The 25,123-nt window shown below is 44.4% G+C and overlaps 1 long non-coding RNA gene and 1 pseudogene across 2 annotated transcripts in view; one reads left to right on the top strand and one right to left on the bottom strand.

Moving 5' to 3' along the window:
• The window catches only part of LOC148135420 (uncharacterized), a 560,459-nt pseudogene that overhangs the window by 363,815 nt on the left and 171,521 nt on the right, over window positions 1-25,123 (top strand). The window lies entirely within an intron of this gene.
• LOC122548240 (uncharacterized) lies at window positions 1,009-24,127 on the bottom strand. Its single transcript, XR_015755152.1, has 3 exons — window positions 23,960-24,127; window positions 22,120-22,201; window positions 1,009-2,461 (listed from the first exon to the last, which is right to left on the bottom strand). It is a non-coding gene; the product is annotated as an uncharacterized LOC122548240 (long non-coding RNA).

Raw genomic sequence — 25,123 nt, 5'->3', positions numbered from 1 at the left:
TAACCCAGCTGTCCTTATACAGTGTCTGGGGAGTGACCACCTCCCTGTACATCCTCTCAATTTCCCCCTCAGCCTCCCGGATGATCCGTAGTCCATCCAGCCCCAGTTCCCTAACTCGGTTTTCGAGGAGCTGGAGTTGGATGCACTTCCCACTTAAAACTTTCCCAGAAGTCCTTCACTCCTGCCTCGCACCTCTCGGCAAAATCATAGAGACGCAGGGAGAAACTGAGAGACACAGAGGGGCAGAGTCATAAAGAAACATGGTCTTACAGAGACATAGAGAAACACAAAATCAGAGTCATCGAGATTAATCGACCTGGTCAGAGAGTTAAAGCAAGTCATGGACAGTCAAACAGTTACAGAGAGAGAGAGATGTACAGAGACAGGGAGACGGAGAGAGACCTCGCGGTTTGTACAAGATGCCTCACTGGGAGGGGGAATCTCTCCTGTCCCCCCTGCACCCCCCAATAACCACCATCCTGACCCTCGGGAACGGGACATGTTGACACAGTCCGCTCTCCCTCGGCGCTTTTCCTTCCCGCGTGGCCCCGGCGCCATTTTAGCTTCAGGCCCCGCGCGAGATGGCGGTTAACGGCCGCCTCGTGCCCCAAGTGACCGTTAGCAGCTGCTTCGGGGAAAGACTCTTCAAAGGGACAACCCTTTCAGGAGAGAGAAACAACAGGGCCGGCTCCGGGACTCGCCAAACTCAATAATAATGACAAATACACACACAGACAGAGAGGTGGGAGTGAACAAGAAATTGTGCGGCGGCACATCAAGACCAAAGGCCACTCTCCCGAAGGACGGCTGCCCCGGACTCGAAACGTTGACTCCGCTTTCTCTCTGTCTGTCTCTGGACAGATGCTGCCAGGCCTGAAGCACAAACAAGGTCCTCGGGGGTGAGTCCGAGTTCAGGATCTGATGGACTTTGGCTCAATCTACCAACTTACGTTCTTCTATGTGTAAGCCAAGTCCTGCATGTTCTTTTAAATGAAGCAATAGAAGATATTCGGTCTCACACTCTTAATTTATTTTAAACAGTAAGTGGATAAAGCATTCAGAGCTCTGGGTCTAAACCTTTTTGTCCCTGACAAACAACAAAGTGTGCCAGTTCAAAAAGTAAGACCCCGTTCTGTCCCTGACCCAGTCTTTTACACAATAAAAAAATGTCATACAATCACTGAGGTAGAATTATCTTCTGATTGGCTGTTGATCTGACTGCATTCTCTGCCTCCTCGCATTCCCGGATGTCCGACCCCACGTGACCTTCTTTTGCCCGCGAAACGGAGCATCAGATGACCTCCTCGGCGCGAAACGGAACGTCACGTGACCGCCTTCTGTGTGCGTTACACAACGTCACCACAGGCTTCCGAATGCTGAATACATTTACACTCGCAGCCAGCCTTCTGTTTTACAAGTAAGCCATATATTTACAGATCCTGTTAAGGTTCGGTTGGCAGATGGATGACAGTGTGGAGGGTATGCAATGGGATTAGAAGAATAGAGGCGGAGACTGTTTCCTAAAATGGGGAAATCTGAAGCACAAAGGGAGTTGGGAGTCCGAGTTCAGGATTCTCTTCAGGTTAACAGGCAGGTTCAGTTGGCAGTTAGGAAGGCAAATGTAATGCCAGCATTCATTTCGGGAGGGTCAGAATACAAGATCAGGGATGTATTGCTGAGGCTTTGTAAGGCTCTGATCAGACCACATTTGGGACATTGTGAGCAGTTTTGGGCTCCCTATCTAAGGAAGGATGTGCTGAACTTGGAGGGGTCCAGAGTGGGTTTACAAGAAAAATCCCAGGGATTAAAGCACTTGTCATGTGAGGAGAGGTTGAGGACTCTGGTTGGAGTTTAGAAAGATGAGAGAGAACCTGATTGAAACTTACAGAATATTGAGAGGCCCAGTCTCTACCTTCCGAGAGATCGCTGGTGTTTTAACAGGTTGGATTTATGAGAAAATCCTTTCCTGTAGTGTGAGCAGGTGAATGGTCTCTCCCCAGTGTGGATCCGCTGGTGTTTAATGAGGTTGGATGATGGCTTGAACCCACACGCACAGTGAGAGCATATGAAGGGTCTCTCGTCACTGTGAGGATGTTGTTGGGATATCAGTGCCCCAGAGTTTTTAAAACACCTCCCACATTCTGAACATTTCAAAGGTCTGTTCTCTGTGTGAACTTGCTGGGGTTTCAGCAAAGTGGATGATCGAGTGAATCCTTTCCCACCCTTAGAACAGATGAATGGCCTTTCCCCAGTGTGGCTGTATTTATATCGTGACGGGCAGTGATCTGCTGAAGACTTGTCCACGTGTACAACACACGTACGGTTTCTCGCCCCACTGTGGGCGGTGCTTTTTACTTCAAAACCCAATGATATTCAGGTGGCAATAAACTCGGCAGCTTGGTCAGACTGGGAAGTGATGCTTGGTTTTATGTCTCCTCATTGCAAATAGTCTTCCAATTCCCTGTAATGTTCATTAAAAACAAAAAGCAAACCAAGTGAGAACCCAAAAAAGATGTTTAAAACCATCAGATGTAAGAGCAGAAGTAGGTAACTCAACCCAGCAAGTCTGCTGTCACCATTCAGTGAGATCAGAGCTGATCCAATAATCCTCAGCTCGATTTTCCTGCCTTATGCCCCCACCATTGAATCCCTTACTAATTAAAAATCTATTTATCTCAGCCTTGGATACACTGAGCAGCACAGCCTCCACAGGCCACTGCAGTATTCTGTACTCTAACAGCAGGAATTCCTCCACATCCATTTTAAACAGGTGATTCCTTACTCTGAGATTATGTCCTCAACTCTCAAACAAGTAAGAACAATCTTCCTGAATCTACAATGTCAAGCCCCTCAGAATATTTCCATAAGGTCTTGTCTCATTCTTCTGAACTCCAATGAGTCCAGAAGCCATTTGCTCAAGCTCATTTCCTGAGAAATTCCTCCCATATCCAGGATCAATCTCCTGAATACTCTATGGATTGCCTTTCCCAAAACAAGGGACAAAAGCAACTCACAGTATTCCAAGTGTGATCTGACTCATGTCTTGAACAGTTTTAGCAAAACTTCCATTTTTTCTTCCCATTCCATTTAAATAAAAGCCAACTAACTGTTTCCTTTCCTGAATACCCACTGAACCTAGATGCTAGTTTTTCATCTTTCAAGCAGAAGGACCCAAAATTCTCTGCGCTGCAGTTTTCTGCAGAGGTTTTCCCTCGTTAAATAATATTCACCTCTCCTGGTCTTCCTGCCGAAACGCATATTAGATTAGATTCCCTACAGTGTGCAAACAGGCCCTTAGGCCCAACCAGTCCACACTGACCCTCTGAAGAGTAACCACCCAGACCCATTTCCCTCTGACTAATGCACCTAACACTACGGGCAATTTACCATGGCCAATTCACCTGCCCTGCACATCTCTAGACTGTGGGAGGAAACCGGAGCACCCGGAGGAAATCCATGCAGTTTTGGGGACAATGTGCAAACCTCCACACAGACAGTGATCCGAGGCTGGAATCGAACCTGGGACCCTGGTGCTGTGAGGCAGCAGTGCGAACCACTGAGCTACCATGCCACCTGATATTTCCCACGTCATATTCCACAGTACTGGAAGGAGAATGAGAGGGGTTTTATTGACCAACTGCTCAACCATACCTTGAGCATAACCTCCCAAAACAGCCACTTCCACCACCATGAAGGACTGTAGAGTAGGCATATGTGACAACACTCCCTTGAAGCTCCCTCCAACTCACACAACGTCCCAACATCCAGTGCTGAATGAATAGAAACTCTCTCCAATTTATTCAAGAACATGGGAGCAGAGTCTGTTCAAGAGAGATGTGAGGAATGACTTCGATATGAAAAGGATGGAAGAGCTTTGGAAATCAATCACTAAGTTGTTAGTTTCCAATCTGAGACAGATAAACTTTTGTTCTACAAATGTATTCAGGGATATGGGCCAAAGGCTGAACTCCACACAGCAGCCACGAGTTCATTCAATAGTGGAACAGCTGAAAGGCCTACTCCTGATCCTTTGTTTGCTGGCTTCAGTCTCTGTTACAAAACTTCCTAACTCCACCTGTATCGCTCCCTCTGGTAACTGTCTGAACCAGGCTCTTCACAACATTAAGGGAATATCGCATTTGGAGATTAGCTTTGAACCACAGACCCACATCCTCACCGTGACATTCTATTTCCATTTCAGTAACGTGGCCTGACTCCAACACAGTCTCAGCTCCAAGTGCTGAAATCTCATCCAGTCCTTTGTAACCTTGAGACTGAATGACCCGAACACACTCCCACTTTCAACCTCCCTGTAATCTTCAGGTAATCCAACATCCCGCTGCCCATGTGCTCACTCACACTGAATTTTGTTCTCCTCACCTGGAGCTCATTGACCTGAAGAGGTCACAAATTGAGGAAAAGCAACATTTTAACAAATTTCTCGTCGTTCCTTTTCAAACCCCTCTATGATAGTGATCATTCCCACCTCTAATCTCTGCTAGCCACACAATCTTTCAACATATCTGCACTTACTTAATTTTGACCTCTTGAGCCTGGTCAATTAATCTCCCCAACAACAGTGGATGTTCTTTCAGCATGAAATGTTTAAAAAATCAAATTAAGCACCAAGTCATTAAAATGGAGGGGCCAGACCAGGCGAGGTGTCTTAACGGCATGTCGTCAGAGCTGGTGACCCCATTGTGATTCATAGCTACGACCACCATAATAACTGTTAGTTGAGGGATTCCAGCTCAGATTGTTGAGCTGAAATCTGAGGTCTGAACATGGCCACACATCAGGGAGGGGCAGGAGTTACCTGGATGCTCTGTTTCAGGAGGTAGTCACAGCTCTTGGATTAACTACCTCAAATCGATCAGTGGTCAGGGATAGAAAGGTGTGACTATGAGTGAGGCAGGTAGAAGAAACCAGAGGTTAGTGCTGAATGAGCCTCAGCCCTTCAGGTTGTCAAACAGGTTTGAGATTCTTGCTCCCTGTGTGGATGAGTGTGGGGTCTGTAGGGAGGATGAGTGTGGGGTCTGTAGGGAGGATGAGTGTGAGATCTGTAGGGAGGATGAGTGTGGGGTCTGTAGGGAGAATGAGTGTGGGGTCTGTAGGGAGAATGAGTGTGGGGTCTGTAGGGAGAATGAGTGTGGGGTCTGTAGGGAGGATGAGTGTGAGATCTGTAGGGAGGATGAGTGTGGGGTCTGTAGGGAGAATGAGTGTGGGGTCTGTAGGGAGAATGAGTGTGGGGTCTGTAGGGAGGATGAGTGTGAGATCTGTAGGGAGGATGAGTGTGAGATGTGTAGGGAGGATGAGTGTGGGGTCTGTAGGGAGGATGAGTGTGGGGTCTGTAGGGAGGATGAGCAAACTGACAACATCACTGTGGGAGAGGGAGCCATTCAAGAGGGAGGAGAAAAGAGAAATGCAAGTGTAATCGGAAACAGTGTAGTCAGGGGAATAGAGACTCTTCCCTGTTGCCAGAATCGAGAATCCTGAAGGTAGATTTGCCTGTCTGGTGCCTGGCTTCACGATAGTCATCTGGGCTACAAAGGAATGATCCCGTTGTCGATATAGACAGATCGAGGGAAGAAGTTCTGCTGAAGGAATATGTGCAGCTCAGGGATAAATTTAAAAAAAAAGAATCAAAAAGGTAATAATCTCTGGATTACTACCTGAGCCATAAAGTCAGTAAGATTATAACAGTAAGATGTGTGGCTGAAAGATTGGTGTGGGACAAACAGGAGGTTTGAATTCACTGGACATTGGAGTCAGTACTGGGGAAGGATGGAACTGTTCCGATGGGACAGGCTACACGTGAATGATGCTGGGATCAGAGTCCTGGAGAATGGCATAACTAGGGTCTATATATTGGACTTTAAACTAAAATATGGAGGTTGTTTTTCAGCTGCGCGTAAAATTATGGAAAAGTCAAAATGAGGAACTGCTCAGCACAGGTTAAAGCTTTCACAACATGTTGCAAGACAGAAAGTAGGGAAAGGATCAGGAATCTAATTTCAGGCACAGCAGATAAGGGGACAAATATGAGAAGAGGGACAATTAACGCAGGGTTGAGGGACTTGTAACTAAATACACACGGTCGAAAGAACAAGGTCAATCAGCTGGTACGCCAGAGTAAACTTGGCATTCACAATGTTGTAGGTATCAGAGAAAAGGCTGCAGGGGGTTCAGGGCTGGTAACTAATTATCCAAGCTATCGAAAAGGCAGTGGGCAGAGTCAGAGGGGTTGCCTTGTTTGCAAGAAATAAAATTAAATTGACAGCATGAAGTGAAATAGAGTCAGAAGTTGTAGAATCCGTGAGGATAGAGATCAGGAACCACAAAGGGAAAAAGACGCCGAAAAGAACTTGTGTACAAGCCATTAGCCACTGTCACGATGTGGGGGAGAAAATACATCAGGAGATTATAAAAGCATGTAAGGAACTGTTGCAATAATCATTGGGGACTTCAACGTGCAGGTGGACTGGGAAAAACAGGTTCATAGTGGTTCTCAAGAAAACGTGGAATTATCGGAGAGATTTTTTGTTTGGAGCAGTTTGTGGTAGAGCCCACTCAGGAACAGGCAATTCTGGATTTAGTGATGTGTAACGAGGGAGACTTGATTAGGGAGCTCAATGTGAAGGAACTCCTAGGAGGCAGTGGCCATAACATAATAGAGTTCACCCTGCAGCTTGAGAGGGAGTAGATTGAATCAGATGGAATGTGATGACAATTGGGTAAAGGTAACTACAAAGACACGTGGGTGGAGCTGGACAGAGTTGATTGGAAGGGAGAGCCGACTAGTGAAGACAGTGGAGCAGTGATGGCAGGAGTTTCTGGGTTAATTCAGGAGACATTGCAGAAATTCATCCCAAGGAAGAAGAAAAATACTAAGGGGAGGATGAGACAACCCTGGTTGACAGGGGAAGTCCAGGAGAGCATAAAGGCAACACAAGCAGCATATACTGTGGTAAAGATTAGTGGAAGCCAGAAGATTGGGAAGTCTTTAAAAAACAGAAATAACTTCAAAAAAAAGGTGGTGACGGGGAAGGAAGTGAAATATGAGAGTAAGCACGCTACTCATACAGAAGAGGGCTGCAGGGAATTTTCTTGGATATCTCAACGGTTACAAAGAGAGAAGAGTGGACATTGGACAGCTTGAAAACAATGCTGGAGAAGTAGTAATGGGGAACTACGGCTTGGCAGAGGATCTGAAGAGGTACTTTCCATCAGTTTTTAAACAGTGTAAGACACCAGCAACCGACAAGAACTTCAAGGGAAACCTGGGGACAGAAGTGAGTGCATTGGCCATTGATAAGGGGAAGGTGCTGGGAAGCTGAATGCGGGTAAATCACCAAGGCCAGATGGACTATACTCCAGATAACTGAAGGAGACAGCGGAGTGGATTGGAGAGGAATTGGTGATGATCTTTCAGAAAGCACTGGAATCAGGCAGGGTCCCAGATGACTGGAAAATGGCTAATGCAACACGTGTTTAAGAAAGGGAGACAGAGGCAGGAAACTATAGACTACGTAGCTAGAACATAGTCATTCCTAAGGCTTGAGAATGCTTTGTTTAGAATGAGGCTGCAGAGTACTTGAAAGTGCATGGTAAAATAGGGCAGAGTCAGCACAGCTTTGTTAAGGAGAGGTCTTCCCTGACAAATCTGTTCAAATTCTTTGAGGAAGTAACAAGCAAGTTAGACAACACAGAGTCAGTGGGTGTAATCGATTTGCATTTCCAGAAGGCCTTTGATAACAGCAGGCTGCTAAACAAGGTAAAGGCAGAGAATTGGCTGCTTGGCAGAAGGCAGAGAGTCAGGATAAAAGGGTCTTTTACAGAATGGCAGCCGGTGACTCATGGACGTCCACAGGGGTCAGTGTTGGGACCACAACTACTCATGTTATGCCTTAATGATCTGGACAAAGGAACTGAGGATATTCTTACCACATTTGCACATGGGATAGATGTCGGTGGAGGGGCAGGTAGTGCTGAGGAGGTGCGGAGGGTGTAGAAGGATTTGGACAGGCTGCAAGAGTGGACAAAGAAGTGACAGATGGAATACAATGTAGGAAATTGTGAGGTTATGCACTCTGGTAGAAGGAATAAAGATGTTAATAATTTTCTGAACAGGAAAAGTCTTCAGAAATCTCAAAGGCAAGGGACCTTGGGAGTCTTAGTTCAGGAATTCTCTTAAGGTTAACTGGCAGGTTCAGTTGGCAGTTTGGAAGGCAAATGCCATTTTAACACTTATTTCAAGGAGGGTACAATACAAGAGCAGAGATGTACTGCTGAGGCTCTATTCGCTCTGGTCACACTGCATTTGGAATATTGTGAGCAGCTTTGGGCCCATTATCTCGGGAAGGATGTGCTTGTGTTAGAGGGAGCCCAGAGTACATTTACAAGAATGACCCAAGGATGAAGGACTTGTGAGAAAAACAGCAACGGAGGATAACTCTGGGTCTGTATTCAATAGATTATAGAAGTATGAGAAGCATGAGGGGGATATAGGAAGGATAGAAAGGCAAGTAAAAGAGAAGGCGGAATGGTGTTTTTGATTAAGGAAAACATTGCTGCTCTAACTAGAGAAAATATTTCTGAAAACGATCATCCAGTAAAAATATCTGGGTTAAAATAAGAAAGGGATAATCATCATGATGGGACTGTACTATAGGCCCCCCAACAGTCAGAAGGAAACTGAAGAACAAATATACACAGATTTCAGATATATGTAAGAATATAAAGGCTGTAATATTAGATTTTTACAAACATTGTCTGGATGTATCATTGTGTTAAAGGCTTGGATGGAGAAGAGACTTCTAAAATTTGAAAAACTTTCTTCATCAACATGTAAATGCTCCGAGAGAAGGAGCTTCATGTTCCAGGATACAAATGCTACAGGAAGCTTAGAAAGTGGGGGCAAGAGAGGAGGAGAGTGGCAGTTTTGAGAAGGGATAGCATTACTACTGTACTTAGAGACGGTATTCCTGGGAATATATCCAGGAAGTTATCTGGATGGTACTGAGAAATAATAAAGGGATGGTCATTGTATTGGGATGGTATTATAGACTCCCTAATAGTCAGCAAGAAATTCATAAACAAATTTGTAAGGAGATTTCAGTTCTCTGTAAGAATAATATGGTGGATATGGTAGGGGATTTTAACATTACAAATGTCGACAGGGACTGGTGTAGTGTTAAGGGTTTAAAAAGAGAGGAATTGACTAAGTGTGTGCAAGGAAAGTTTCTGATTTAGTATGTGTATGTTCCTGCTAGAGAAGATGCAAAATTTGACCTAGTCCTGGGAAATAAGGCAGGGTAGGTGACTGAGGTGTCAGTCGGGGAGCAGTTTGGAGCCAGCAACCATAAATCTGTTTGTTTTTAAATAGCGATGGAAAAGGATAGACCGGATCTAAAAGCTGAACTTCAAAATTGGAGAAAGGCTAATTTTGTCAGCATTAGGCAAGAACTTTCAAAAGCTGATTGGGGGCAGATGTTTGGAGGTAAAGTGAAGGCTGGGAAATGGGAAGCCTTCAAAATGGGATAATAAGAGTCCAGAGTTAGAATATTCCCGTTTGGGTGAAAGGAAAGGCTGGTACGTGGCGGGCATCTGGGATGACGAGAGAAATTGAGGTTTTGGTTAAGAAAAAATGAAGCATATGTTCGGTATAGACAGAAGAAATTGAGTGAATCCTTAGAGTAAAAAGGTCATAGGAGTATCCTTAAGAGAGAAATCTTGAGGGCAAAAAGGGGACATGAGATAGCTTTGGCAAATAGAAGTAAGGAGAATGCAAAGAGTTTTTAGAAATAGATTAACAAAACAGTAACTAGGAAGAGAATAGGGCCTCTCAAAGATCAGCAAGGCACCTGATGCGTGGAGCCGTGGGATATGGGGAAGATACAAAATGAGTATTTTGCATCAGTGTTCACTGTGAAGGAGGACATGGAAGATAATAGAATGTGGGAAAATAGATAGCGACATCTTGAAAAATGTCCATATTACAGAAGAGAAAGTGCTGGATGTCTTGAAATGTATAAAAGTGATAAATGCCCAAGACCGGATCAGGTGCACCCTCGAACACTGTGGGAAGGTAGGGAAGTGATTGTTGGGCACCTTGCTGAGTTATTTTTTATCATTGATAGTCGCAGGTGAGGTGCTGGATGACTGGAAGATTGTGAACGTGGTGCCACTATTTAAGAAAGATGGTAAGGAAAAGCCAGGGAACTATAGACCTGTGAGTCTGATGTCAGTGGTGGGCAAGATGTTGGAGGGAATCCTGAGAGACAGAATTTGGTAAGGCAAGGACTGAATAGGGATAGTCAGCATGGCTTTGTGCATGGGAAAGCATGTGTTGTGAATTTGAATGAGTTGCTTTGAAGAAGTAACAAAGAGGATTGATGAGGTCAGAGTGGTGGATGTGATCTATATGGCCTTCAGTAAGGCGTTTAACGAGGTTCTTCATGGGAGATTGGTTAGCAAGGTTAGATCTCATGGAATACAGGGTAGGTAGCCAATTGGATGCAGAACTTGCTCTATGGTAGAAGATGGGGGTGGTGGTGATGGAGAGATGCCTTTCAGACTGGAGGCCTGTGACCAGTGGTGTGCCACCAGTATCAGTGTTGGATCCACTGCTTTTCATCATTTATGGGAATGATTTGGATTTGAACACAGCAGGTATAGTTAATAAGTTTGCAGATGACACCAAAATTAAACAGCAAAGAAGGTTCCTTCAAAGTAAAACAGGGTCTTCATCAGATGGGCCAATGGGCTGAGGAGTGGCAGATGGAGTTTTATTCAGATAAATCTGGGTTGCTACATTTTTAAAAGGCAAATCAGGGCAGGACTTGTACATTTAATGGTAGGACCGTAGGTAGTGTTGCTGATCAAAGAGACCTTGGAATGCAGGTTCATAGCTCCTTGAAAGTGGAGTCGCAAGTAAATAGGATGTTTTCTTCATTGGTCAGTGCATCGAGTATAGGAGTTGGGAGGTCATGTTGTGGCTGTGCAGGTCATTGGTGAGGCCAGTTTTGGAATACTGCATGCAATACTGGTCTCCTTCGTATTGGAAGGATATTGTGAAATGTTGAAGGGTTCAGAAAAGATTTACAAGGAATTTGTCAGGGTTGGAGGATTTGAGCTATAGAGAGAGGCCGAATAAGCTTGGGCTGACCATATAGAGGTTTATGAAGTCATGAGGGACAATGTCTCTTCCCTGAGGTGGGGGGAGTACAAAACTAGAGGCATAGGTTTAAGGTAAACAAGGAAAAATTTAAAATGGACCTAAGCGCAATTTTTTCACGCATAAGATGGTACGAGTAAGGAATGAGCTGCCAGAGGAAGTGGAGGAGGCTGGTACAATTACAACATTTAAAGGGCATCTGGATGGGTCCATGAATAGGAAGGGTTCAAAGGGATATGGGTCAAATGCTGGCAAATGGGACTAGATTAGTTTCTGACATCTGGTTGGCATGGATGAGTAGGACCAAAGAGTCTGCTTCAGTGCTGTACATCTCGATGACTCAATGGCTGTGAATGATAACATTTATTGGAAATCAGGAAATGTGAATTGAGAACGGAGAGGGATAAAAAAAGTTATAATTGCTTGGTGGTATTTGACTATTCTTGTGAAAACTTCTCTCTAGAAATTGAGCTCCATGTGTGTCTAATTCAACTGCTTTGTGACTATGGAAGTATGTTTTTCAGTCTGACAGCGATAACATACCTGCTGTTTGTTAGAAGGAACTGATCACACTTGGTTTTGTAACCAGAGAATGTTACATTGTCTTGCTCCTTCGTGTAATTGTCTGGAGGAAGAGAAGAGACATCCCCGTAAATCAACATGAAGTGAGTTTGACAGTATCAAACCTTTCAATGTAATATTCATTTTATAATCATGAGGCTGTGTTTCGTTTCGGCCAGCATTTCAAACAGAACTACAAGTCTGACTCCATTCTTGGCCTGAGTTGCTCTTTGTCTGGTGATTGTAACAAAAGAAATCTACACCAATTCACTGAGAACCAGATACTAACCAACACCTCTACAGCTCTACAATGGGGCTACCCAATACAAGTTTGTATCAGGATCTGAGAGTTTCCTAATCAATCCATACCTGTCAGTTCCTGCGAGGTGAATGTGGGAGTATGCCGGTCAACCTGTACCTGTCAGTATAGGCCGTGCAAATGTAAGAGTTAATATAGTTATCAATCTGTCCCTGTCACTCTCCGCAATATCCAAAATGTATTTACTGGAGAGTGACAGGGACAGATTGATAACTACATTCACGTAGTATAAACTGACAGGTATAGATTGATAACTGAACTCATATCCACATAGTAGAAACTGGCAGTGACTGAGTGATAAATACATTTTAAATAAATAGGATCAGTCCCTATGTGCTTCACTGATGGGGATGTGTGAGTTTAGTTATCAATATATACCTGTCAGTTTCTGCCATTGTGAATGTGTGAATTTACTTAACAATCTTTCCCTAACAGTTTCTGCTGTCTATCTGACAGTGTATTTATCAACCTGAACCTGTCAGTTTCAGCTTTGAGAACAGGTGTGTCATTCTCAGTATCTCCCTGCCAGTTTCTGCTGTATGAATATTAAATGCAGTCATCAATTTGTACCTATCAGTATCTTCTGTGTGAATGTAGATATTGATCTCCACCTGTCAGTTTTAGCTATAATCAATTTCTCAGTGCTATTAGCAAACAGTACCTGTCAGGTTTTGCTATTTGACATCAGAGTGTCATTGTCAATCTGTTTCTCCTACGTCAATTTGAGAGAGTACATACCAATCTGTCCCCGTCAGATTCTTCCCTGTCAGTATGTGAATAGTACAGTTATCATTCTTTACCTGTCAATTTCTACCTGTGTAATTGTCAATCTGGACCTTTCAGACTCTGCTATGTGAATACATAAATATAGTTATCAATCTACAGCTGTCAGTTTCTACTTGGTGAATATGTCTGTGTAATTGTCAATCCCTGCCAGTTTATGCTCTATGAATGTGTGAGCTGAGCTTTCATCTGTCACTTTCAATTTCTGCTTTGTGAATAAGAGAGTTTAATTATCAATCCTTCCTGTCAGGTGCTGTAATGTCAGGGTTTGAATGTATTTATTCATCTTTTCCTGTCAGGTTGTGTTACTGTAGCTATCAACCTGTACCTCTCAGATTCTGCGACATGTGAGTGTAGGTATCCACTTGATTTGATCTGATTTATTATTGTCACATGTACAGAGATACAATGAAAAGTATTATTTTGAGTGCCTGACAGGCAGATCATATCATTAAAAGTGCATTAGGGCAATAGAACAGAATCTGGAATACAGTGTTAATGGTGCAGAGAAGGTGCAGAGAGAGAGAATAACATTAAAATTTGAAAGGTCCATTCAAAAGTCTAATAAAAGCACAGAATCAGTTCTTGAATCTGCTGGATGGTATATTCAAACTTCTGTATTTTCTCCCTGACAGACCAGGGTGGAGGAGCGTAGAACCAGGGTCAGATGGGTCTTTGATTATGTTGGTTGCTTTTCCAACACAGGAGGAAGTATAAATGGAGCCTTTGGATGGAAGGCTGCTTTCAGTGATGGATTGTGCTGTGTTCACAACTGACCGTAATTTCTTGTGGTCTTGGGCAGAACAGTAGCCATACCACACTGTGACACATCCAGATAGGTGATGTGCATCGATAAAAACTTGCAGGAGTCTTTATAGACACAGTGAAGTTCCTTAGCCTCCTGAGGATATCTGCTTGGTGAATATGTTTGAGTAATTGTCAATCTCAGCCTGCCAGTTTCTGCTATGTGAATAGGAGAAGTTAAAAACTAACAGTCCCTGTCAGGTTTTGCTTTGTGAAGGTTTAGTTCAGAATCCTTCCCAATCAGGGTCCGAATTGTAAATGTGAGTGTATTTATCAATGTTTGCCTGACAAATTTTCTTTTGTGAACATGTAAATGTGGTTGTCAATTTTCCCTGGTAGTTTCTGCTCTGTGAATATGAAAATGTAGTTATTAATCTCAAAATGAAAACCAAAAGAACTGCAGATGCTGGAAATCAGAAACAAAATCAAATTGCTGGGAAAGCTCAGCAGGTCTGACAGAGTCTGTGGACAGAAATCAGAGTTAAAAATTCTAGTCCAGTAACCCTTCCTGAGAACTGATGGTAGCCAGGAAAATATTAGTTTTTCTGCAGAAGGTAGGGTATGTTGAAGGGTCAGGAGTAAATGGTAGATGGATATAGAATACAAAGATCACGGTCAGACGAGGAAGGCGAATCACTATTAACAGGGACTGTTAGTGACTGTTGGTGTATAACAGCAGACCTTGTGATAACAAGGCCTGGTGTGAGAGGTTCTGGGTAATGACATGGGAAAGCTCTAGCCCTAGTTGTAGAACTCAATATTGGGTCCAGAAGGCTGTTGTATTCCCAGGCAGAAAATCAGGTACTGTTCTTCCAGCTTGCACTGAGTTTTAGCTGGAGCACTGCAGCAGGCCTGAGGCAGAGATGTTCATCAGGGAACTGGGTGGTGTGTTGAAGTGGCTGGCAAGTGGAAGCTCAGGGCCTTGTTTTCTGGACAGAATGTTTGGCAAAGTGGACACCCAATCTACACTCAGTTTCCCCAGAATAGAGAAGACTATGTGGCAGCTAGGAAAATGCATACACTCAGTTCTGAGAAAGGGTCACTAGACCTCAAATGTAACTCTGATTTTTGTGTTATCAATCTCTACCTGTCAGTTTCTCCTGTGAATGAGAATGTCATTATCAAACCATACACGTCAACTTAAGTAATTTGAAACAGAGTGTTATCAATCTGTTCCAATAAGTTTCCTTTTCGCAACAGAGAGTGGCGGGAGCTGGGTGGAATTTCAGACGGAGCGCAAAGCCGGTCGGGAAGGTAAGTGATTACTATATAAAGAACTTACCTCGACGCCAACGGTCTTTTCGCAACAGAGAGCGATGGAAGCTGGGCGGAAGTTCAGACGGAGCGCAAAGCCGGTCGGGAAGGTAAGTGATTACTATTAGAGTGGGTGTGTTCTAAACCCCAGGTCCTACAAAGCAGGGTCTCCCTCCCTCCCTCCCTCCTCCTCTAACCTTAATTAAGAGTCCACAGACGTGCCACAAAAAGAGGGTCTAAGGAAGTTTAGATCGAAGAGTGAGGCTTCAGCTCAGGACCCATTGACAAGGAGGGTGAGTGAAGTGATTACACCAGAGTTGAAGAGGGAGAAGACATGACTGCCCAGCTGGTTCAGTGCGCTACGTGCTTGATGTGGGAGGTCAACGACTCTGGTGTGTCTGGCTCGTATATGTGTGGAAAATGTGTGCACATTCAGCAATTGACCGAGCATATTGCAGCACTGATGAAAGAACTCGAAGACCTTAGGCACATCCGAGAGAACGAGATCTTTCTGGACAAGAACTTCAGCGATGTTATTACACCAATCATGCCAGGAGAGAGCAGAAGAGAGCAAATGATGAGGAAGGCAGAGAGGAAACAGGTGCAAGAGACCCCGGGAGAAGTATCTGTCAGGAACAAGTTGAAGCTTTTGGAAGCAGAGACAGATGACACTGCCAGTTCGCAAGGCGGCCACGTTTGTCAATCAAAAGTTGCCGCAGAGGCAGAGCGGAAGAGTCGGACATCGCACAGAGCCGTGGTAATAGGGGACTCCATCGTGAGAGGAACTGACCGGGGTTTTTGTGGCAGCAGACGGGATTTAAGGATGGTGTGTTGCTTTCCTGGTGCTAGAGTGAAAGACATCGCGGACAGAGTGCAGGAAATCCTCAAGGATGAGGGTGAAGAGCCAGAGGTGGTGGTACACGTCGGCACAAATGATGTCGGGAAGAAGAGGAGGAACATACTACAGTGAGACTTCGGAGAACTAGGAAGAAGGCTGAAAAGCAGGACGTCCAAGGTGGTTATCTCCGGTTTGCTTCCAGTTTCTCGGGCTAGTGTGGCCAGAAACAGGGAGATAATGGACTTGAACGCGTGGTTGGGGAACTGGGTGCAGGAAGCAAGGATTCAAGTTCTTGGATCACTGGGGTATATTTTGTGGTAAACATAAATTCTACAAGAAAGACGGCTTGCACCGGAATAGGTTAGGGACCAGTATTCTGGCAGGCAGGTTTTCTACTGCAACAGCGCTACATTTAAACTAAGTAGCGGGGGGAAGGGGGGGGGGACAAGCTGGATGTTTAAAAAGGAAGTTGAAGGGAAAGTTAGAACAAGAGAAGTCAAGAAAGACAACTGTATTAATGAGGCAGAAAACTCGGAAAGGCATCATGCTGTAAGGTTGAGTGAAATAGGGATTGATGGGAAGGGTGAGAGCAGTAACAAATTAAAAATACTATACATGAATGCACGAAGCATTAGACATAAGATGGATGAGCTTGAGGCTCTTTTGGAAATTGGCAGATACGATATTGTGGGGATAACTGAGACGTGGCTTCAAGTGGACAGGGCCTGGGAAATGAATATTCAAGGCTACATGTGCTATCGTAAGGACAGACTGACGGGCAGAGGGGGTGGGGTGGCCTTGTTAGTAAGGGATGATATTCAGTCCCTTGCGCGGGGGTCCTAGAGTCAGGAGATGTAGAGTCAGTGTGGATAGAGCTGAGAAATACCAAGGGTAAAAAGACCCTCTTGGGAGTCATCTACAGGCCCCCAAACAGTAGTCTTAATGTCGGATGTAAGTTAAATCAGGAGCTGAAATTGGCCTGTCGCAAAGATGTCACTACAGTTGTTATGGGGGATTTTAACATGCAGGTAGACTGGGAGAATCAGGATGGTATTGGGCCACAAGAAAAAGACTTTGTGGAGTGCCTCAGAGATGGATTCTTAGAGCAGCTGGTGCTGGAGCCGACCAGGGAGAAGGCAATTCTGGATCTGGTATTGTGAAACGAACCAGAATTGGTCAGAGACCTCGAAGTGAAGGAGCCATTGGGAAGTAGTGACCATAATACAATAAGCTTCAATCTGCAATTTGAGAGGGAGAGGGTACAGTCGGAAGTGACAGTACTTCTGTTGAATAAAGGGAATTATGGAGCTATGAGGGAGGAGCTGGCCAAAGTTCAATGGTGCAATACCTTAGCAGGGATGACCGTGGAGGAACAATGGCAGATATTTCTGTGTATAATGCAGAAGTTACAGGATCAGTTCATTCCTAAAAGGAAGAAAGATCCCAGGAGGAGGCATGGGCGGCCGTGGATGACAAGGGAAGTAAAGAAACATATAAAGTTAAAAGAGAAAAAGTATAACATAGCTAAGATAAGTGGGACAACTGAGGACTGGGAAGCTTTTAAAGAGTAACAGAGGATTATTAAGAAGGAAATACGCAGAGGAAAATGGAGGTACGAAGGTAAACTGGCCAAGAATATTAAGGAGGATAGTAAAAGCTTTTTTAGGTATGTGCAAGGCAAAAAAATGGTTAGGACAAAAATTGGGCCCTTGAAGACAGAAACAGGGGAATATATTACTAGGAACAAAGAAATGGCAGAGGAATTAAATGGGTACTTCAGATCTGTGTTCACTTGGGAAGACACAAGCAATCTCCCTGAGGTAACAGTGGCTGAAGGACCTGAACTTAAGGGAATTTATATTTGCCAGGATTTGGTGTTGGAGAAGCTGTTAGGTCTGAAGATTGATAAGTCTCCGGGGCCTGATGGTCTGCATCCCAGGGTACTGAAGGAGGTGGCTCGGGAAATCGTGGATGCGTTGGTGATTATTTTCCAGAGTTCAAAAGATTCGGGGTCGCTTCCTGAGGATTGGAGGGTGGCTAATGTTATACCACTTTTTAAGAAAGGTGGGCGAGAGAAAGCAGGTAATTATAGACCAGTTAGTCTGACCTCAGTGGTGGGAAAGATGCTGGAGTCTATTATAAAGGATGAAATTACTGCACATCTGGATAGTAGTAACAGGATAGGACAGAGTCAGCATGGATTTATGAAGGGGAAATCATGCTTGACTAATCTTGTTGAATTTTTTGAGGATATATCTATGAAGTTGGATGAGGGAAATCCAGTAGATGTAGTGTACCTGGACTTTCAGAAAGCTTTTGATAAAGTCCCACACAGGAGGTTAGTGAGTAAAATTAGGGCGCATGGTATTGGGGGCAAAGTACTAGATTGGATTGAAAATTGGTTGGCTAATAGGAAACAAAGGGTAGTGATAAACGGCTCCATTTCGAAATGGCAGGCAGTGACCAGTGGGGTACCGCAGGGATCCATGCTGGGACCACAGCTTTTTACAATATATGTTAATGATATAGAAGATGGTATCAGCAATAACATTAGCAAATTTGATTAGATTAGATTACTTACAGTATGGAAACAGGCCCTTCGGCCCAACAAGTCCACACCGACCCGCCGAAGCGTAACCCACCCATACCCCTACATTTACCCCTTTACCTAACACTACGAGCAATTTAGCATGGCCAATTCACCTGACTTGCACATCTTTGGACTGTGGGAGGAAACCGGAGCCCCCGGAGGAAACCCACGCAGACACGGGGAGAACGTGCAAACTCCACACAGTCAGTCACCTGAGTCGGGAAATGAACCCGGGTCTCTGGCGCTGCGAGGCAGCAGTGCTAACCACTGTGCCACCGTGCCGCCCATTTGCTGATGATACAAAGCTGGGTGGCAGGGTGAAAAGTGATGAGGATGTTAGGAGATTACAGGGTGACCTGGACAAGTTAGGTGAGTGGTCAGATGCATGGCAGGATGTAGCTGTGAATCTGTATTTGTCAACGTCTAGTTTATAAATGTGCAAATGCATTCACAGATTGTATCTGCCAGTGTTTTTGAAGTGTGTGTGGGGTGTGTGTGTGTTTAAGTATCATGCTCTCTCTTTCAGTTTCTGCAGAGTGAATGTGTGAGAGCAGCCATCAATATCTGCCTGTCAGTTTTTGTTGTGTCCACATGAGAGTTCAGGAATTGAGCTAACCTTGTCAGTTTGTGCTGTGTGACTGAACGTCAAGTGCTGAATCAGTACCGGTCACTTTCAACTCTCATACATCAAAAGTTGCTTAATTCGCTGACAGCCAATAATATTCTGAGTCCAATGGTGACAAGGAATCTATTCTTGTTTGCCATCTGGTTCACTAATGTCCTTTAAGGAAGGAAGCTGCCATCCTTACCTGGTCTGGCCTACATGTGTCTCCAGACGCACAGCAATGTGGTTGACACATAACTACCCCCTGGGCAGTTAGGGATGGGCAATAAATGCTGGCCTCACCAGTGATTCTCTCATCCCGTGAATGAATTTAGGAAAAGGAATTCTCTGTGACTGTGATTGATTCTGTGATAGATTTTAGGGTGTTGTGATTGGGACTTAAACTCGAATGCATTATGTCATTTATGGTAGAGTCACAGAATTGATACAGCCATTCAGCCGTTTTGTGTCCAGACTGGGACATTCTGTTCTTCACCTGTTCTCCATACTAGTTTCCAGTAACTGTTGGGATTCTGAATTTTATCCACTCACTGCCAGTATCTCTATCTAAATGCTAATTTGAGAATATTCCTGCAGTTACCTATCTTTGATAACTATAGTGCCAGTTTTGTTCTGTGGGCAATAGCATCAGGTAGTGTTTGTGGATCTCATTCTCTTTCCAAACTCAGTTGTGTTTTTTTGGTCTGAGTGTAGGATAAACTTGATCAATATTCACTAACCTTTTGTGATTGAGGGATTAATGTTATCTTTGCCATGAATCTGAATTTTATTGCAGACTTTTTAAAATATATTTTGTGTATGCAGTAATCTTTATCAGTTGCTGCTGGACACCAACATCTGACATTAACTGAAACGATTAATGGTTTGGTGAATCAATTTATAACTGTCCATATTTTGGAAATACCTGGGCCGAAATTTCTCTTTTTTTTTTCCTTTCAGCATTAACTGGCTGAGTGTGAGTGAGTTTTCTGTTATGCTGCCAATCTGTATCACTTTAAAGGAGTGGCACTGGTCTATATCACACTGACACTTTTTTTATGTCGCCTTGTGTTTCCCGTTCTGCATGTCATGATCTGATACACTTTATGAGGTGGGTTTAATGCCTTATAAATCAGTGTTTCCTATATTATAAAAGTATGGAAATGCTTCTGCATTACTCAGGCCTTCAACCAGAATGTGAGTGTGGAGAAAGTGTGTGTTCATCAGCACCAGGGTCAGTGTGAGAATGAGATTCATTCACTCTCTGATACTAGATATCAATGTGCTCCTTATTCTTGGTTATTGTGTTTCACAGTGCTTCAGTGTCATCCAAATTGAAACATGTCACTTTTAGTAACTGCTTCTGTACTTCAGTGTTCAAACTTGTGCTACTTGACATGAAAGAGGTACTATCCATTGCCACTGGATTCAGTTCCTGTCTGTGAAAGTGGATGTGTTTCTTTATCTGTTAATCTCTGGCAGTGCACATCTAGTTCGATAATGTCCACAGCCAATGTTCTTTAACTTTAGCCTGTAGGATCCAGGGACAACTGAACATGCAACACATTGCAGCAGAAAAGCATCTGTGCTTTTCTTCAGAATCAAGGGGAGAAAAGCAATGTACTTTTGTAACTCCTATAGTGCAGAGTCTAACCGGGAACCATGGGGATATCAAGGTCTGGTTTTCAGAATGCTATCAATTTTTACATTGTGACATGTTTTATCCAATGAATTAATGATCAGTATTAACTGAACCCATTTGCAACGAAGTGAACACTTCAACTGCATTGCAGCTGACTGACCACAGTGTTACTTGTACAGGAAAGAGAATTGGCCAATTCTATTTTACTTACGCATGTGGACATGACCTGGTGCAAGTCATTAGCAGACTCTTGTGTTGTTGCTCTATCGTAGGGAGGGGGAAATGAAAAGGACTTTTATTTTCCACCATTCTGTGAAGAATAGTACAATAAATTGAATTTGACAATTTAAATATCAACTCCTGTTGAAAAAAGATTGAGCAGCTTAACAAACCAACCAATTTGGGCTCGCTCTTTCATTCTGCAATGCTTTGTCTAAGTAATGATCCTAAGTAATGATCCGATTCCAATGACCCCTTCAGAAAACTATGTCCTGATTCCTTGCTTTTTTTTTGTACCACAATGAATGGAGGGTCAGGAGGAATGCAGGGCTCTTCATAGAATTTCAAAAGGGATTTTGAAATACATATAGAATAATTTAAAAAAAACTTTCTTGCTGGACAGAAAAATAAAACTACAAAATGATGAAATGGAGAATGAGATTACGATACAGATGGAGATGACAGCTTCTCTGCTGCCATGATAGTTTTACGAAAATGGAATGCTGGTTGAAAGGAATTAGAATTGTTAGTTCAGTTAACTGTTATGTTGTTATAGACTGTCTTTGATCAGTCAGACTTAATAACTTGAAGAGACTTATTCTGTGCTGTAAGTTTCTTTGACTTGACATGAGAGTAGAAATCAGTTTGATGAAATGTTTTCTGCTAGTTGCGGTGTATATGGATTTTCATTACTTTTAGATGTTGGAATGAGTATTTCAGGATGGCGTACAAATTTGCAACTATTGTAAATCAGTCAGTAGCTGTGTGTGAGAGAATGGTGTGTGTGCATATGTATGCAAGCACACATAAGAGGGTGGGTTGGAGATGGTGGTTGTGTGTACGTCAGGCTTTAGCTCAGAGGTTCATCTGGAATTTACACTGGTTAGTTGTTGTGCCTTTCACATAGGACTTCTATTTATCAAAAAATTAATTTTGCCCTTCTCAGTTACTGATAATGCCAAAGTTTCCTTCTATATCTTCAGAAATCCTTGCTGTAACAATGTCATAGAATGATCTGTTTGTTCACCTTGACTGTAACTTTAAAATTGCCTTCATTACATGTGGAGTTAATACAGTTCCTGAATGGATATTTTATAAGAGGATACAAACTATCCCTCTTCTGATGTTGCAAATGATAATTGACTAAGCATTTATTGGAACGGAGCTGTTGTGCATTGAGTATCGGGAGAAATCAAAATATATATTGCATCACTTGTGTTTGACTCTTGGATTGAATGTATACTTCTGGAAATTAAGCTCAATGTGTATCTGACTCAATCCACTCTGACTGTGGAAAGGATGTTCTCCAATCTGATAACAGTAACATACCTGCTGGTTGTTAGAAGCAGCTGGTCACACTTGGCTTTGTACTGAGGAAATATTACACTGTCTTGGTCCATCAATCATTTGCCTAGAGGAAGGCCTAAGCCCTTCTTCAGGAATCCTGAAGAAGGGCTTATGCCCGAAACGTCGAGTCTCCTGTTCCTTGGATGCTGCCTGACCTGCTGCGCTTTTCCAGCAACACATTTTCAGTGCTGGTTACACTCTTGCTCTGAGCTCCTCCCAGTCTTTTTTTCTGTTTGGAAAATTCTAAAACAATTTACTAAGGTACAAAAACTAACCAACATCTGCAAGTTCAATATTCAGCTCCCAATACATTAACAGTTGAAGGAAGAGCAACAAGCACTACTCTCACATTTAGATATACTGTCCTTTAATTACCTACTATTCAATGTCTATTCGCAACAAACAGCGACCGAATCAACACAGACATCTACTACAAACCGATCGACTCCCACAGCTACCTGGACTACACCTCCTCCCACCCTGCCCCCTGTAAAAACGCCATCCCATTCTCCCAATTCCTTCGTCTCCGCCGCATCTGCTCCCAGGAGGACCAGTTCCAAAAACGTACAACCCAGATGGCCTCCTTCTTCAAGGACCGCAATTTCCCCCCCGACGTGGTCGATGATGCCCTCCACCGCATCTCTTCCACTTCCCGCTCCTCCGCCCTTGAGCCCCGCCCCTCCAACCGCCACCAGGACAGAACACCACTGGTCCTCACCTACCACCCCACCAATCTCCATCATCCGCCGTCATTTCTGCCACCTCCAAACGGACCCCACCACCAAGGATATATTTCCCTCCCCTCCCCTATCAGCATTCCGTAAAGACCACTCCCTCCATGACTCCCTCGTCAGATCCACACCCCCCACCAACCCAACCTCCACTCCCGGCACCTTCCCCTGCAACCGCAGGAGGTACAAGACTTGCGCCCACATCTCCCCCCTCACCTCCCTCCAAGGCCCCAAAGGAAACTTCCATATCCACCACAGATTCACCTGCACCTCCACACACATCATCTATTGCATCCTCTGCACCCGATGTGGCCTCCTCTATATTGGGGAGACAGGCTGCCTACTTGTGGAGCGTTTCAGAGAACACCTCTGGGACACCCGGACCAACCAACCCAACCATCCTGTGGCTCAACACTTCAACTCCCCCTCCCATTCCACCAAGGATATGCAGGTCTTTGGACTCCTCCATCGCCAGACCACAGCAACACGACGGTTGGAGGAAGAGCGCCTCATCTTCCACTTAGGAACCCTCCAACCACAAGGGATGAACTCGGATTTCACCAGTTTCCTCATTTCCCCTCCCCCCACGTTGTCTCAGTCAAATCCATCGAATTCAGCACCGCCTTCCTAACCTGCAATCTTCTTCCTGACCTCTCCGCCCCCACCGCACTCCGGCCTATCACCCTCACCTTGACCTCTATCACACCTCCAGCGCCCCTCCCCCAGGTTCCTCCTCCCTACCTTTTATCTTAGCCTGCTGGACACACTTTCCTCATTCCTGAAGAAGGGCTTATGCCCGAAACGTCGATTCTCCTGTTCCCTGGATGCTGCCTGACCTGCTGCGCTTTTTCAGCAACACATTTCCAGCGTGAAATAGAAGCCAAACAATGAATTCCCATCAGTGTTTAGGGGATTGTAAACCCCAAGAATGTCCCACAGCAGCTTCCTCCCGCTCTGCCTCCCTCAGCAGGCCCACACACAGCCCGAGAAAGGCCTCTCTCTTCCCCCCAGCCCGCTCACTCCAAGTTCCGGGACCAGTTCCTGCTCCGCTCGGCCTCTTACAAACAGCCCCCGGTTCTCCCTGAACTCACCCCGAATCAATCCCGGTCTCGGAGCCCCCTCTGTGTCCCAGGCTCCCATCCCGATGTGCTGCTGGAAGGAGCCTGCTGTTCCCTCGCTTCCCTGGGCGCTGATCTCTCCATTGCGGTCTGTTTCAAACAAACCTCTTGCACTCACTGAGTAAATACTCCTCAATGGCAGCGCTGGGGGAGGGCCTCACGCATGCGCTCCTCGGGTCAGGACCCCCGGTCAGCTTTGAGGAAGGGCAGCATTGCGCATGCGCCTAAGGATGCAGGAATATATTATACACATTAAACTGACTGTGACAGCAGCGGTGATAAATCCAGCGCAATATTGGGGATTGGGATTAAAGCACAAATATTACTTCCAAAAAAGGGAATGTTTTCTCTAGAGCAGAGATGACTGCGGAGGGAACACATGATTGAAGTATAAACGATTTATGAGGCGTGTGGGTCAGGGTGAATAGAGAGAAGCTGTTTCCCTTGTTTGAGCGAGCAATCAGAAGTGATGCTTGGGTAATAATATGGTAAGGGTAAGGATTCTCGCTATAGTGAAGGGTTAGGTGTAAAGATATTGAGGGAATTTCAGAAAAATCTTCTCACTCAGCAAGTGGTGGAAATCTGGAAGACACTGCATGCGAAGGTAGTGGAGGCCAGAAACCTTAACCTTTAAAAAGTATTTGGATGAGCACTTCAAATGTCAGTTCCGGAGCCACCATTCACGGTGGGATATGAACGGTGAATATCTCCCCAGGCAAACCAAAAAGAAACGTGTCTCCGTCTTTGAGTACTCGGAGCAGATACACCTCACGATTGGGGGTCCATGCCTTTAGTTCTATGCCTAGTAGACTCGAACCTGGGTCTCTGGCGCTGTTTTCTCCGATATCAGATTACAGTAAATGAGGCTTTCTGCTGTCGGTGAGAGATTATCAAAATGGACCGAGATCAAACCAGAGCAGCTGCAGGACTGGGATGGCAAATGTGGAGTTTTTGCTGATGTCAGAACTAGTGCCAAAGGGCTGGGCGACATTAAAATATTGTCTGAAGACGATTAATGAGCTCAGCCGGAAGAACGGTGTGTAATGTTTTACCAACATATCGGAGTGCTTTCAAAATGTGAAATGAAGAGATTAATTGCAGTTCTTGGCGCTTGTTTTTGTTTCTGCCAGTTCTTTA

Source organism: Chiloscyllium plagiosum, unplaced genomic scaffold, assembly GCF_037043375.1.
Source record: "Chiloscyllium plagiosum isolate Xiang-an unplaced genomic scaffold, Cpla_swu_hap1 HiC_scaffold_49, whole genome shotgun sequence".
NCBI lineage: Eukaryota > Metazoa > Chordata > Chondrichthyes > Orectolobiformes > Hemiscylliidae > Chiloscyllium > Chiloscyllium plagiosum.
The sequence above is the reverse complement of the archived record's forward strand: the minus strand, read 5'-3'. Positions and strand labels throughout refer to the sequence as shown.